Here is a 12,890-nt window from a genome sequence, read left to right as displayed (position 1 = left end):
TTTAATTTTAGTCTTATATTTGCATTTTCTTTGCTTGTAGTTTTAATTGGTTTGAAATCTATTATCTTATTGAAGTTCTTTTTTTGTCAGATCTACATCTGTTACCTATACTTCTATCATTTATCATTTTTTCGGTTTTAGCACAAGCAGAAAAGTTTTATCTTATCCGTAGATCTATAGATCTGTGTGGTTGCACAATAGGAAAAGATTCAGATCCGAATGTCCGAAAGAGTATAAAGGATGAAGAATGGATTGCAACAATATTTCAACAAGATTCGACTATCGATGAGTATATGATTTCTATTTTCTTTGTCTTAGTTGTACCTTTAAGGGTTTTTATTATTCTTTGCAGTCTTTTTTCTTCATTTTAATGTGTCATGTACTGACATTAGTCTGCACTTTTTTATCTAATGAAATGATGCATACTATTTAAAAAAAATTAAAAAGAAAAATATGTAACTGTCGGGGTTTGAACCTTGGGCAATTATGTATGAAACGTTTGTACATCTTAGTTGACACAATGACCAAATTTGATCCTAACGTTTTCAAGGAAGTGTATATTTTCTCCTAACGCACGAAATTGTTCAAATTTAACCATAGAGCAGGTCAATTTAATCCCTTTGTTATCGAAAAATAAAAAAGGTTGGGTTGACTGTTATTTAACTATCACTTCAGACATTCCAAACACAGATTATATCCAAAATATTTAGTGTCTCATTAACACAGTTACAAAAAAAAAACTTTAAAATGCTAATAACTAAGTCTGTCACATTTAAGTTAATAAAAAGATATCTCAAATTGGGGAACGTATTTCGAGTTGAAATTAGCTTGGGAGAGGGCTTATCAACGATTGATATTTGAACTTGATCTCTTAGTGTTATTCGTATGGTCATGGATGATGAGGTAAGTCGACATAGGTTCTATTGGTTGATTGAGAAATGTCGGTCAATGTATAGGCGAGAGTGAGATGTGAGGTCCATGTTTTTCGTGAGGGAAATAGAGCGACAGATTGGATTTACGCAGGGCTTTTATCCTTACGTCTTCACGAGTGTGATGAGCCTCCTGTAGTCATCCATGATATTTCATTCTCAGATTTAAGTGGTTCGTGTCTACCTAGGATGATACGGAACTCAAATTGTCTAAAATGTTCTAATATGTTACTAATATAGAATTATAAATAACCAATCAAAAAATATTTGAAACTACTTCAGTTTATTGATAAACTTGTTTGGAAGGTTTGATATGACAGTCAAATAATTGTCAAATGAGTCAGTTTAAATTTTCCATTCAATAGGTGAAAATTAACCTTATTTGGAAACGTTAAAGTTAAAATTTGAACTATTACATATGTTATGTTATGACTAGACCTGTCCACAGACCCGGGTATCCACCCGTCCCGCCCAGGCCCGTGTCCCTTGGACCGGGTTTGGACAGTTTAAATTAAGCTTAGGTTTAGCCCGACCCAGGACCGCTAAAGCCCATCTATTTTTTAGGTGGACTTGGGATTGATTAAAATAGCACGGGCCGGCCCAGCCCTGTCCACCTATTAATATTAACTAATTAATTTATACATTTATATATTAAATATTTACTTTTAAATGTAAATTTTAGTTTTTATAATTAAAAATTATATATATATATATATATGTGGGTTTATATGGGTTGGACTTGAGATTTGATTTTTAAGCCCGAGTTCAGCCCGACCCGAGCCCGTCTAAATTTATAGCGGACATGGCTGAGCTTGGACTGAATATTTTTATATAAAAAGCCCGATTGACCTGGTCCGCACCCGACCCAATCCAGCCCATGGACGGATCTAGTTTTTGCACTTTCCAAAAGAAAACGTTATGGTCAAAATTTAAAACTTATCACATGTTAGTTTGGCCATTCCATCAAATAGTGTTTATGTTCACTGTCTGGCCAAACCTATTATGGGGTGTTTGTTAGAAGGGATATAGGAAGTGAGATATGGATAAAAAACACGAGATAAGTTATCCCGTCTTTGTTTGGGAGATCGAGGAGTGGGATAGATGAGGGATAAGACTCTTATCCCTCAAATCCTATACCTAAGAGGGGGTAGTATAAGGAGGAGGGAATAAGCTCCTGTGATTTTAATAGGATGAAAAATTCCATCTTATCCCTCAAATTAATGTTATGTAGTTTAAATAAGATTAAAATAGTAAAATTTATTATTTTATCCCTATCCCTATCCCACATATATGTACTAAACATTGAATAATAATTCTCGAATATCATATTTTTATCCTTATCCCAACCAGTTATCTTTATCCCAATCCTAATCTTTATTCTTATCTCTATCTCAATAGGACAGTTTTGATCACATGCACTTTAAGGAGCAAGTAGAATTTGCCCATTCACCGTTAGATCTAGGCTTATTAGAATCCTAAGGTGGAGATTGAAAGCATCATGAGGCTTAGATTTAATAAGCCTATATCTAACGGTGAATGAGCAAATTCACTTGCTCATTAAGGTGCATGTGAAAATTCCTGCTCAACAGGATATCAAACGTCCCGTTAGTACCTATCCGATATATATATGTATATATATAAAATAGATATTATGGTTACTTTGTTGACAAAGTAACCATACATATATATATAATAGATAGTATAGTTACTTTGTTGACAAAGTAACCATTATTTTTTTTCTATTATAAATGATGAATGGATAATTAACCTAATGGTAAAGAAAAACAAAGTAATGAATCCCGTGCTGGTAAAGAGGTGCTCATCAAATCGGTCTTACAATCCATACCCACGTACTTGATGAGTTTGTTTCTCTTGCATAAGGAATTCTGTGATGAGGTAAATAAGCTCCTTAACAGGTTTTGGTGGAAGTCTTCAGGAAGTTCCTCTTCTGGTATTCATTGGAAAAGCTGGGAGAAAATGTGCTTGCCTAAAGCCAAAGGGGGCATGGGTTTCCGCAACTTACACCTCTTCAACCTCGCATTATTAGCCAAACAGGGATGGAGGATTTTGCAGGACACAACGTCATTTGTATCCCGGCTACTAAAGGCTCGATATTTTCCAAACAGTGATTTTCTCCATGCAAATTTAGGTCACAACCCGTCCTTCATGTGGCGTAGCATCCTAGCAGGTCGCGAGCTGCTTACCCCGGGTCTCCGTTGCAAAATTGGTTCGGGCTCATTGATGGGCGTAGGATCTAGTGGTAGAGTTTCTATGATGAAATGTATATATTATGAGTGCGTTATGACTATGTCTATGGATGTGATCTTTATAAATTGCTCTTAACTCTACTAGACGCTACGACTACTTAGGGGCAAGTGTACCCCGTCGTATCAAGTAATAATCCGGTTAAGACCGGGTATCGAATCCACGGGATTTATAACTGCAAGTATTAGACGACTCGGTTTTATACGTTATCTAAGTGGTGTATACTTTGGGATTGGTGTGCGACACAACTACAAACTACTTCTAAACTATTGGCGACACATGTTTATGTAACGGAAAACTCCACGGAATGATATGGGCGACGATAAGTTATAAATATAAAAGGCAATGACTCCGAATATATTCGATTGACAATTTACTCTTGCAAAGATGACTACGTGTAGTTCGACCGACCCGTTAAGTACTTAGACTACGTGGTTCCTAGTCAAGGCGTGTCTAATGCCGGGGGTCAGAAACTAGGGCCCGTAAGTTCCGTGGCTTGTCAATTCCTACGGTTTCCGGTTTGTCACTTCCGGTAAGGCAACACCTATATGAGTCCCTAAAGATAGCCCGAATGGCATTGGAAATCGCGTTCCCCTACACAATAGTCAATTATGAGTATCAAAACAAGCAACAAACATCAACACGTATATAGAAACGGAAATTGCAAATCATATATTATAAATATGGAAAGCATAAATGAGGAATACAACCAAGCCTAGTACATAGGAAGAGTGCAAGCTAGTTAGCAAGTGAAGAGGGAAGAATCGGCCCTCGGGACTAGCCAACCGGACTCAAGGCCGTCTCTTAGGACTTGGAGGTGGAACTCTCGAGCTTGGTGATGAATGATGGAGCGGAACGTTGATGGAACGCCGGAATAACCAAACAAGCTCTCGAGGTGGGAGAGTTTTATTACATAAACCCAATCTAAAACCAAAACTATACAACAACTATCTAGGTAAGGTAGAGGTAGAAGATAGAAAGTAGAAGGTAGAAGCTGTCCATAAATGAGTGCTAGTCACTCTTATTTATACATCAAGCTAGGGGTAGAATTGTAACTTCACAAGGTACAAGTATGGAGCAACATTATTTGGTGCAGAAATCCCATGATACGCCCCGCGTAAGTGCCCATTCCATCAGAAATCTCCTGCATGTGGACCAATTCTATGTCTAATTGTCTCAAATACGCCCTGCGTAGCTGAAGTACGCCCCGCGTAAATGAGTCTCTGATCTTTTTACGTTGAAGAACTACCTTTTACGCCCTGCGTAAATGGTGATACGCCCCGCGTATGGAGAGTTGACTCCGGGAGACAATGCAGTCTGACTTTCAGGATTAGGCCAATCATTTCCGACATGTGTCATACGCCCCGCGTAAGGTGTCATACGCCCCGCGTATGCTGAGTCATTTCCACATGGTGCCTGCGGATAAGGCAATTATTTCTGATACCATGTTTTACGCCCCGCGTAAATGACGATACGCCCCGCGTAAATAATGATACGCCTCGCGTATTTGAGTAGATTTTCACTCCTTCCTCGTACCTGAAATACAAATCTATGAGAGCCGAGTTAGCTTGATGTTTTATTTTCTAATATTAATAAAAAATAAGGAAAATTAACCGAAAGTAAGGAATTTATTTTTATTTTGTTATTTTATTAAAACACTCTATTTTTGTAATTAAACTTATTTATTTCTTCTAAAATTAAATCGTAAATCGCGCTAAAAGATAGGGACGAAATGCCCCTATCAAACCTCCTCAGACTTTAAAGTTTTACTTGTCCTCAAGTAAAAGAAATTGAAAGACAAGGGATTGAGATAATTGAGAAACAAACCGAAGGTTGGTTTTACCCAGTGCGTGATTTCAAAGTTACGGTTTTATGCAAAGGTTTCGGTAAGTACCTACGCAAGCAATTGAGTATAAAAACTTATTTGAGACCTCCATGATTAAGTTTAATAGGCGATATTAACGGGAGCCGATCATATTTTGAGAACTCGGTAGTACCTCACCAAGGAATTTCACTCTTACGCTCAATTTGTGGTGGGTCGGTGTTTTAGCACTCTTCTTTGCACTTACTCAAGATCATGTTGAATTTGCATTTTCATCCGGGTTTTTCCTCCTATAACATGGTTAGGCAACATTAAAAATGAACCCGGAGGGGGGTTGTAATGTGGGTGGCTTTTTAGTGGTTAGTTTAAAGAGACTCAAGTTCCAAAATACCGTTTTGTGATTGCACCGTGTTTTTATTTATTTCGGCCTAGGCGATTTTTACAAAATATACTTCAAAATTGCTCGGGTGGAGCTTGAGAATGCCTTTTTATTTTTATTGTATCCTTTGTTTTCATAGAGGCACAAAAACAATATTTTGAAAGCTTATGGTGCTCATTTGCTAAGGCCGTGAATGATTTCGGGTAATTCGGGTGCAAATTGATTTTGTCGGTATTTGAACAAGAGGAAAAAAAAGGGTTAAATGTTAAAAGGGTATTAACAAAAAAGTTGGTTAATAGGCTCGAAGGGGTTTCCTAATGTTTAATGAAAACGAGAAAAATAAATCAAGAGAAATTAGCCTAAGTAGGTTCAGTTTATCATCTATTGCCTTTTTACCAAAAATAAGTGTACTTAACCCGATATTAGATGCAAATTCTATGAGTCAAGTGAAGTCAAAGCTCTCGAAAAATTGTGAAAGAATTAGAGTTCTCGTACGAACTCTTTTAGGCTCAAAAATACCTCACAAAGATTCGGGTTTAAATTGTGTACTATCAAGTCTTCGCTAAATTCTCAACTATCCCGTTTTTATTGTCTTTTCAAAGTTCATTATGGAGATAACATTTGGGTTAAGACTCAATGCCTTAGTTTAGTGCTAACCTAAGCTTTGCACAAATTCCCTAATTTCAAAACCAAGACTAAAATTTCTCAATTAAACCATCCTTAGTGTTCCGATGTTTTTATTTTTAACGACAAATAACGGAACTTTAATTAATTTCCGAGGGAGGTGTAGCGTGTCGGAAGAATTCAAGAGTTAATAAATTTGTTTAATTATTTTGATAATTATTTGATTTTTATTTTTGTTTTTGTTAGTGCAAACCAAACTAAAAGTGCGGGGTTGCACGTCCCTCCGCGTTATTAAAATGACGCCTATTCCAAGGGCGTCGCAAAAAGAAAACAAAACAAAAACAAAAATAAAAAATGAGCTGAAAAATGGACCCTTAAGGTCAGATCCTACGCGAGGCGTATCCCTGGGGGTGCCCCGCGTAGAAGAGGCTTTTTAAGTGGACCGGGGCCAGAGACTCAAATACGCGGGGCGCACGTAGAGGGACGCCCCGCGTGTTCCGAGCTCTGAGCCATCTTATTATGGAAAAGGTGGAGCACGCGGGGCGTAACAGGAATACGCCCCGCATGAATGTTATTAACTCACGTAAAAACAAAAAAGCACGGTGCGCGGGGTGTATAGGTGTGTACGCCCCGCGTGGCTTATTCTCCTTTGGAAAAAGTGGGATTTTTTTTTAATTTTATTTTAAAAGAAACGACATGCGGAAAATAAAAGTTGGGAAAGAAAACTCCGTTATTCGAGCTTGGGTTGCCTCCCAAGAAGCGCTACGTTATAGTCGGTGAGCTCGACTTAGCATTTCCTCCTAGGTGTATGCTTCCATTCGCGTTAGAAATGCAAATTCTTGAATAAACAATCCGTACCTACAAAACGGATTGTTAGCTTCAAAAGAATTCAACAAAAACCAAAAACTATATTTACAGAAATTATTGAAGAGTTTCGTTTGCTCCCTTTTTGACTCCTTTGGTAGTTCAAAAAGAGTGAAATATTCCGAGGTAGAAGGAACCTCAAACTCTTCTAGCTTTGGATTTATTTCCATGGGCCCGCACACAACCGGCTTATCGATTAGGATTTCCGGCTCCTCGTAGTTGAGACATCCTACATGACTTGGGGACTCCTCTTGAGAGGGCTCAGTTAACTCGACCCCTGCAACTTGACCACCCGGATTGGCATCTCGAATTGATTCGTCCGCGGTTGAATCAATACGAGACGTCAATCTAGTGATTTGATTCCCCAAATCCCTGCAATATGCCTCATTGTTAGATAATCTCACTTGAATATCTTTAAGCATAGAGATTACCACATCGAATTGCGAGGTTGAGTGTTGGTGCGAACATTCGTCCTCCATGTGGTCATCCCACATATGACGAATATGAGGCATCATACCATGAAACAAATCATTAGTAACAACACGAAATGAAATAAATTATTCACACAAAAAGAAAGTAATATTTACAAATGCTTAAACTAACAATAAAACATTTTTGTCTAATATTGCAAGAAATTATAAATCCCCGACAACGACGCCAAAAACTTGATGGGCGTAGGATCTAGTGGTAGAGTTTCTATGATGAAATGTATATATTATGAGTGCGTTATGACTATGTCTATGGATGTGATCTTTATAAATTGCTCTTAACTCTACTAGACGCTACGACTACTTAGGGGCAAGTGTACCCCGTCGTATCAAGTAATAATCCGGTTAAGACCGGGTATCGAATCCACGGGATTTATAACTGCAAGTATTAGACGACTCGGTTTTATACGTTATCTAAGCGGTGTATACTTTGGGATTGGTGTGCGACACAACTACAAACTACTTTTAAACTATTGGCGACACAGGTTTATGTAACGGAAAACTCCACGGAATGATATGGGCGACGATAAGTTATAAATATAAAAGGCAATGACTCCGAATATATTCGATTGACAATTTACTCTTGCAAAGACGACTACGTGTAGTTCGACCGACCCGTGAAGTACTTAGACTACGTGGTTCCTAGTCAAGGCGTGTCTAATGCCGGGGGTCAGAAACTAGGGCCCGTAAGTTCCGTGGCTTGTCAATTCCTACGGTTTCCGGTTTGTCACTTTCGGTAAGGCAACACCTATATGAGTCCCTAAAGATAGCCCGAATGGCGTCGGAAATCGCGTTCCCCTACACAATAGTCAATTATGAGTATCAAAACAAGCAACAAACATCAACACGTATATAGAAACGGAAATTGCAAATCATATATTATAAATATGGAAAGCATAAATGAGGAATACAACCAAGCCTAGTACATAGGAAGAGTGCAAGCTAGTTAGCAAGTGAAGAGGGAAGAATCGGCCCTCGGGACTAGCCAACCGGACTCAAGGCCGTCTCTTAGGACTTGGAGGTGGAACTCTCGAGCTTGGTGATGAATGATGGAGCGAAACGTTGATGGAACGCCGGAATAACCGAACAAGCTCTCGAGGTGGGAGAGTTTTATTACATAAACCCAATCTAAAACCAAAACTATACAACAACTATCTAGGTAAGGTAGAGGTAGAAGATAGAAAGTAGAAGGTAGAAGCTGTCCATAAATGAGTGCTAGTCACTCTTATTTATACATCAAGCTAGGGGTAGAATTATAACTTCACAAGGTACAAGTATGGAGCAACATTATTTGGTGCAGAAATCCCATGATACGCCCCGCGTAAGTGCCCATTCCGTCAGAAATCTCCTGCATGTGGACCAATTCTATGTCTAATTGTCTCAAATACGCCCTGCGTAGCTGAAGTACGCCCCGCGTAAATGAGTCTCTGATCTTTTTACGTTGAAGAACTACCTTTTACGCCCCGCGTAAATGGTGATACGCCCCGCGTATGGAGAGTTGACTCCGGGAGACAATGCAGTCTGACTTTCAGGATTAGGCCAATCATTTCCGACATGTGTCATACGCCCCGCGTAAGGTGTCATACGCCCCGCATATGCTGAGTCATTTCCACATGGTGCCTGCGGATAAGGCAATTATTTCTGACACCATGTTTTACGCCCCGCGTAAATGACGATACGCCCTGCGTAAATAATGATACGCCCCGCGTATTTGAGTAGATTTTCACTCCTTCCTCGTACCTGAAATACAAATCTTTGAGAGCCGAGTTAGCTTGGCGTTTTATTTTCTAATATTAATCAAAAATAAGGAAAATTAACCGAAAGTAAGGAATTTATTTTTATTTTGTTATTTTATTAAAACACTCTATTTTTGTAATTAAACTTATTTATTTCTTCTAAAATTAAACCGTAAATCGCGCTAAAAGATAGGGACGAAACGCCCCTATCACTCATCTATTAAAACTTGGGAAAGTCCCTGGCTTCCTGATCCAGTCAATCCGTTTCCTACCAGCGTACCATCTGATGAACACATCGTGGAGTACGTTACTGAACTACTAGACCAGCATGGTAATTGGCGCAGCGACAAGGTTCATCAGATCTTCAATGCCCGGGATGAACGATTGATCCTCTCAATCCCTCATCGTAGGCTGGGGTCTAATGTCTCTTGGTTATGGCAGCACAATCCTAACGGGTTGTATTCGGTAAAAAGTGGTTATCTATCGGTAGCCAACCCCTCTGACACTAGGCCCTTACCTCTGTGTTTGGTTAATTGGTCGTTATTGTGGAAGTTACAGGTTGCACCCAAAATAAAGAACTTTCTGTAGAGATCTCTATCTAAATGTCTCCCATCAATGGCGAATCTCGCCCTCTGCCACAGCTCCCTCCCAAATCGATGTCCTGTGTGCAAAGCTACGGGGGAAGACGAAAGTCACATATTTCTAACATGTTTTTTTGCACAGCAGGTTTGGGGAATATTTTTTTTCGGATAATCGCATGGAGCAGGTTCATGACTTCTTCAACTGGTTTGCTCAGTTACTTGAAACTGGATCCCCAGTAATTGATACTTTTGCTATCATTTTATGGCATCTGTGGCAGTACAGAAATCAAGTTGTTTGGGACCAAAAATTTAGCCTGCCGGGGTCTATTCTACTCAATGCAACAGTCGAATTCAACCTCTGGAGGTCATCACGGCTAAATCCAGGTGCAACCGCCCCCACCCCAGTCCCAGCTCAGGATAAATGGCGCAAACCGCAGCAAGGTGACCTTATTTGCAATGTCAACGCAGGTACTCAACATGAAGCAGGTTTCTGTTCGCATGGGATACTGATCCGCGATTATACCGGTAACTGTATTAATGCCCGAAGAGCTGGGATAGCTGATATGACTGATCCAACAATGGCCGAAGCAATCGCCATTGATGAGGCTCTTGGTTGGATCAAATCCCTTGGATACTCTCACTTGGAGCTTCAATCGGACTATTTAAATGTAGTTCGCGCCATACAACAACAAGACTTTAATGTTTCTTACCTATCAGATGTTGTTAGAGAATGTTGTGTTATAATAAGAGAATTGAATTCCATTTCAATCTCATTTGTTAGAAGATCAGCGAACACTGCAGCATATTTGCTTGCAAAATCTGTGAGTTCTAGGACTGATTACGGTGAGTGGGTCTATCCTCCGATTTAATTTAATATAGCTTATTCTTTCAAAAAAAAATAATGAATCCAATGAGAAAAAAACAAAACAATAAACAAAGTAACTATATATATATTTCAAAAAGAAACCATCGTTTGAGGACTGTAATATATTTTTTTATAATAAAATGATGCTTCTATATTAGTAAAACAAACAAAAAAAAAGATTTTTTTTAGTGATACTGTCTTTTTAGTTGATATTGTTAAGGGAAAATTATAAAATTGGGTCAAATGGGAGACTCATTTACATATTTAATCCATTTACTCAATCTACTATATATTTAGACTATATTTGTGTGACTTTCCCAAAATACCATTAATATGTTTGTAATTTTACGGCGCGTCTGTCTCCCTCCCGTCTGACTTCGCGAAATAGATGATTTCGCAAAGTCTGTGAAGCTAATGTTTGGTTTAGTTTATGATTTTAATCAGCATATGCGAAATCTGGACCTGTTTTTAACAAAATTTGCAAAGTGGTATATAACAACAAAAAAGCACAATAACAAAGGATTTCAATATTAAAATCATAACATCATCACAATTTACGGAAAATTTTAGGATACTCCTGGAGTAATACTACATACCAATCAATCCATGACACGTGTATATATATTTCTCTTTCTACCAATCATACTCATGTAGTGAGATTCAAAAATGATTTTGATTGGATTGGAGTATTACTCCCGGAGTACTGTAAAATTTCTCCACAATTTACAACAACATTGCCACAATAACAACATGAAAATCACAACATTATCAAAATTTATATCAAGATTGCCACAATAAACTCATTACAAATCATTTTAAAGTGAACGTGACGAATTTGGATAGAAATTTCTCCCTGTATTGGAAGTACACACCTTTTGGGATGAGAAATGGAAGTCCAGACTTTTTGGGATGGATGTGTCTTACGGTACAGAACAAGATTGACACAATAACTCTTAACTAATCACTTTAAAGTTGAATGTGACCAATCTTGATGGGAATTTCTCTCTGTATCAGAAGGAAAGTCACCCCATCTACATCTGAGGACACCGCCTTCTTGCGGGATGTTATGTATTCAACCACCTTCAGAAAAATTTAATCGTGTTAGTCAGGAAAAAAAAGGAAGATTTGGCTTCGCGAAATGAGGATTCATGAAGTATGCGAAAATAAATGTACAAGGAAGAGGATGATTTTACTTAGCGAAACGATGATTTTGCGACGTCTGTGAGGAGAAATGTGACGTTCTGACTTCACGAAATGATGATTACGCGGAGTCTGCGAGAGAAATTTATCGAATTACCTCGCAAACTTTGCGGAATCATCATTTCGCAAAGTTAAATCGATAAATTTCTTCCCACAAACTTCACGAAAACGACATACGCTAAGTGAATCTCTGGGCAAAAATGAAGAAAAAATAGTATATACTTACATTTTTTGATAAAAAAAAATATGATAAACTGGGAAAAGCGATGAAAATAAACTAGAATCACCATTTCTTCGATTGTCACAAGAAGAAAGAAACCAAGAAACGAGTAGGAAATGGAAGATGAAGAACCATGGCTTCGTTTTCTAGGATTAGGAAGATGAAGAATCAAGAGAGGAAGAGAGGAAGAAGAGAAATACATGGTGATTTGGAGAAATGGTGCAAATTTCGCACAATTTAAAGGAAGAGAGGAAGACCAAAGGTCTGAGAATTATTTGGGGAAGAGCAACCGTTCGCGTAACCAGCAAGGAGAAGGGAAAAAATGAAAAGGTAAGGATATTTTGTGAAAGTCACACAAACATAGTGTAGATATGTAATAGGTTGAGTAAATGGGTTAAATATGTAAATGAGTCTCCTATTTGACCCAATTTTATAATTTTCCCTATTGTCAATGGTAACAGATTATAAATAAAAAAAATAATATTGTATGAGATGAGAAATTTCAAAATAATAGCCAAAATATCCGGTTGATGTTAGTCTTTCAAATGGCCAAACCAACTGAACTGACTATATATTATAACACTACAAGAAAATCAGTAATTACCAGCGCAACAGTAAGCTAGTTTTACATAGGTAACTAATCGAAAGAATATAGATTTATTTATTATATTAATACTTAAATATTTAAAATTAAATATATTATTTAGTATTTATTTTTTATATATATTTTGATAAATATTATTAAAATTTTAATTTATTTTTATAATATAAACAGTTTATCTCATATTTAAATTTTAAAATATATAAAATAAAATTTAAAAGTCTGGTAAATTTTATAATTTAAATTAAGTTAATGTATATATTATTTATTTATTTTTTACGATGTTATCCAATTTAACCATTTCAAATCAACCAGT

This window comes from Euphorbia lathyris, chromosome 10 (genome assembly GCF_963576675.1).
Source record: "Euphorbia lathyris chromosome 10, ddEupLath1.1, whole genome shotgun sequence".
Classification (NCBI taxonomy): domain Eukaryota; kingdom Viridiplantae; phylum Streptophyta; class Magnoliopsida; order Malpighiales; family Euphorbiaceae; genus Euphorbia; species Euphorbia lathyris.
This window is presented reverse-complemented; position numbering follows the sequence as displayed.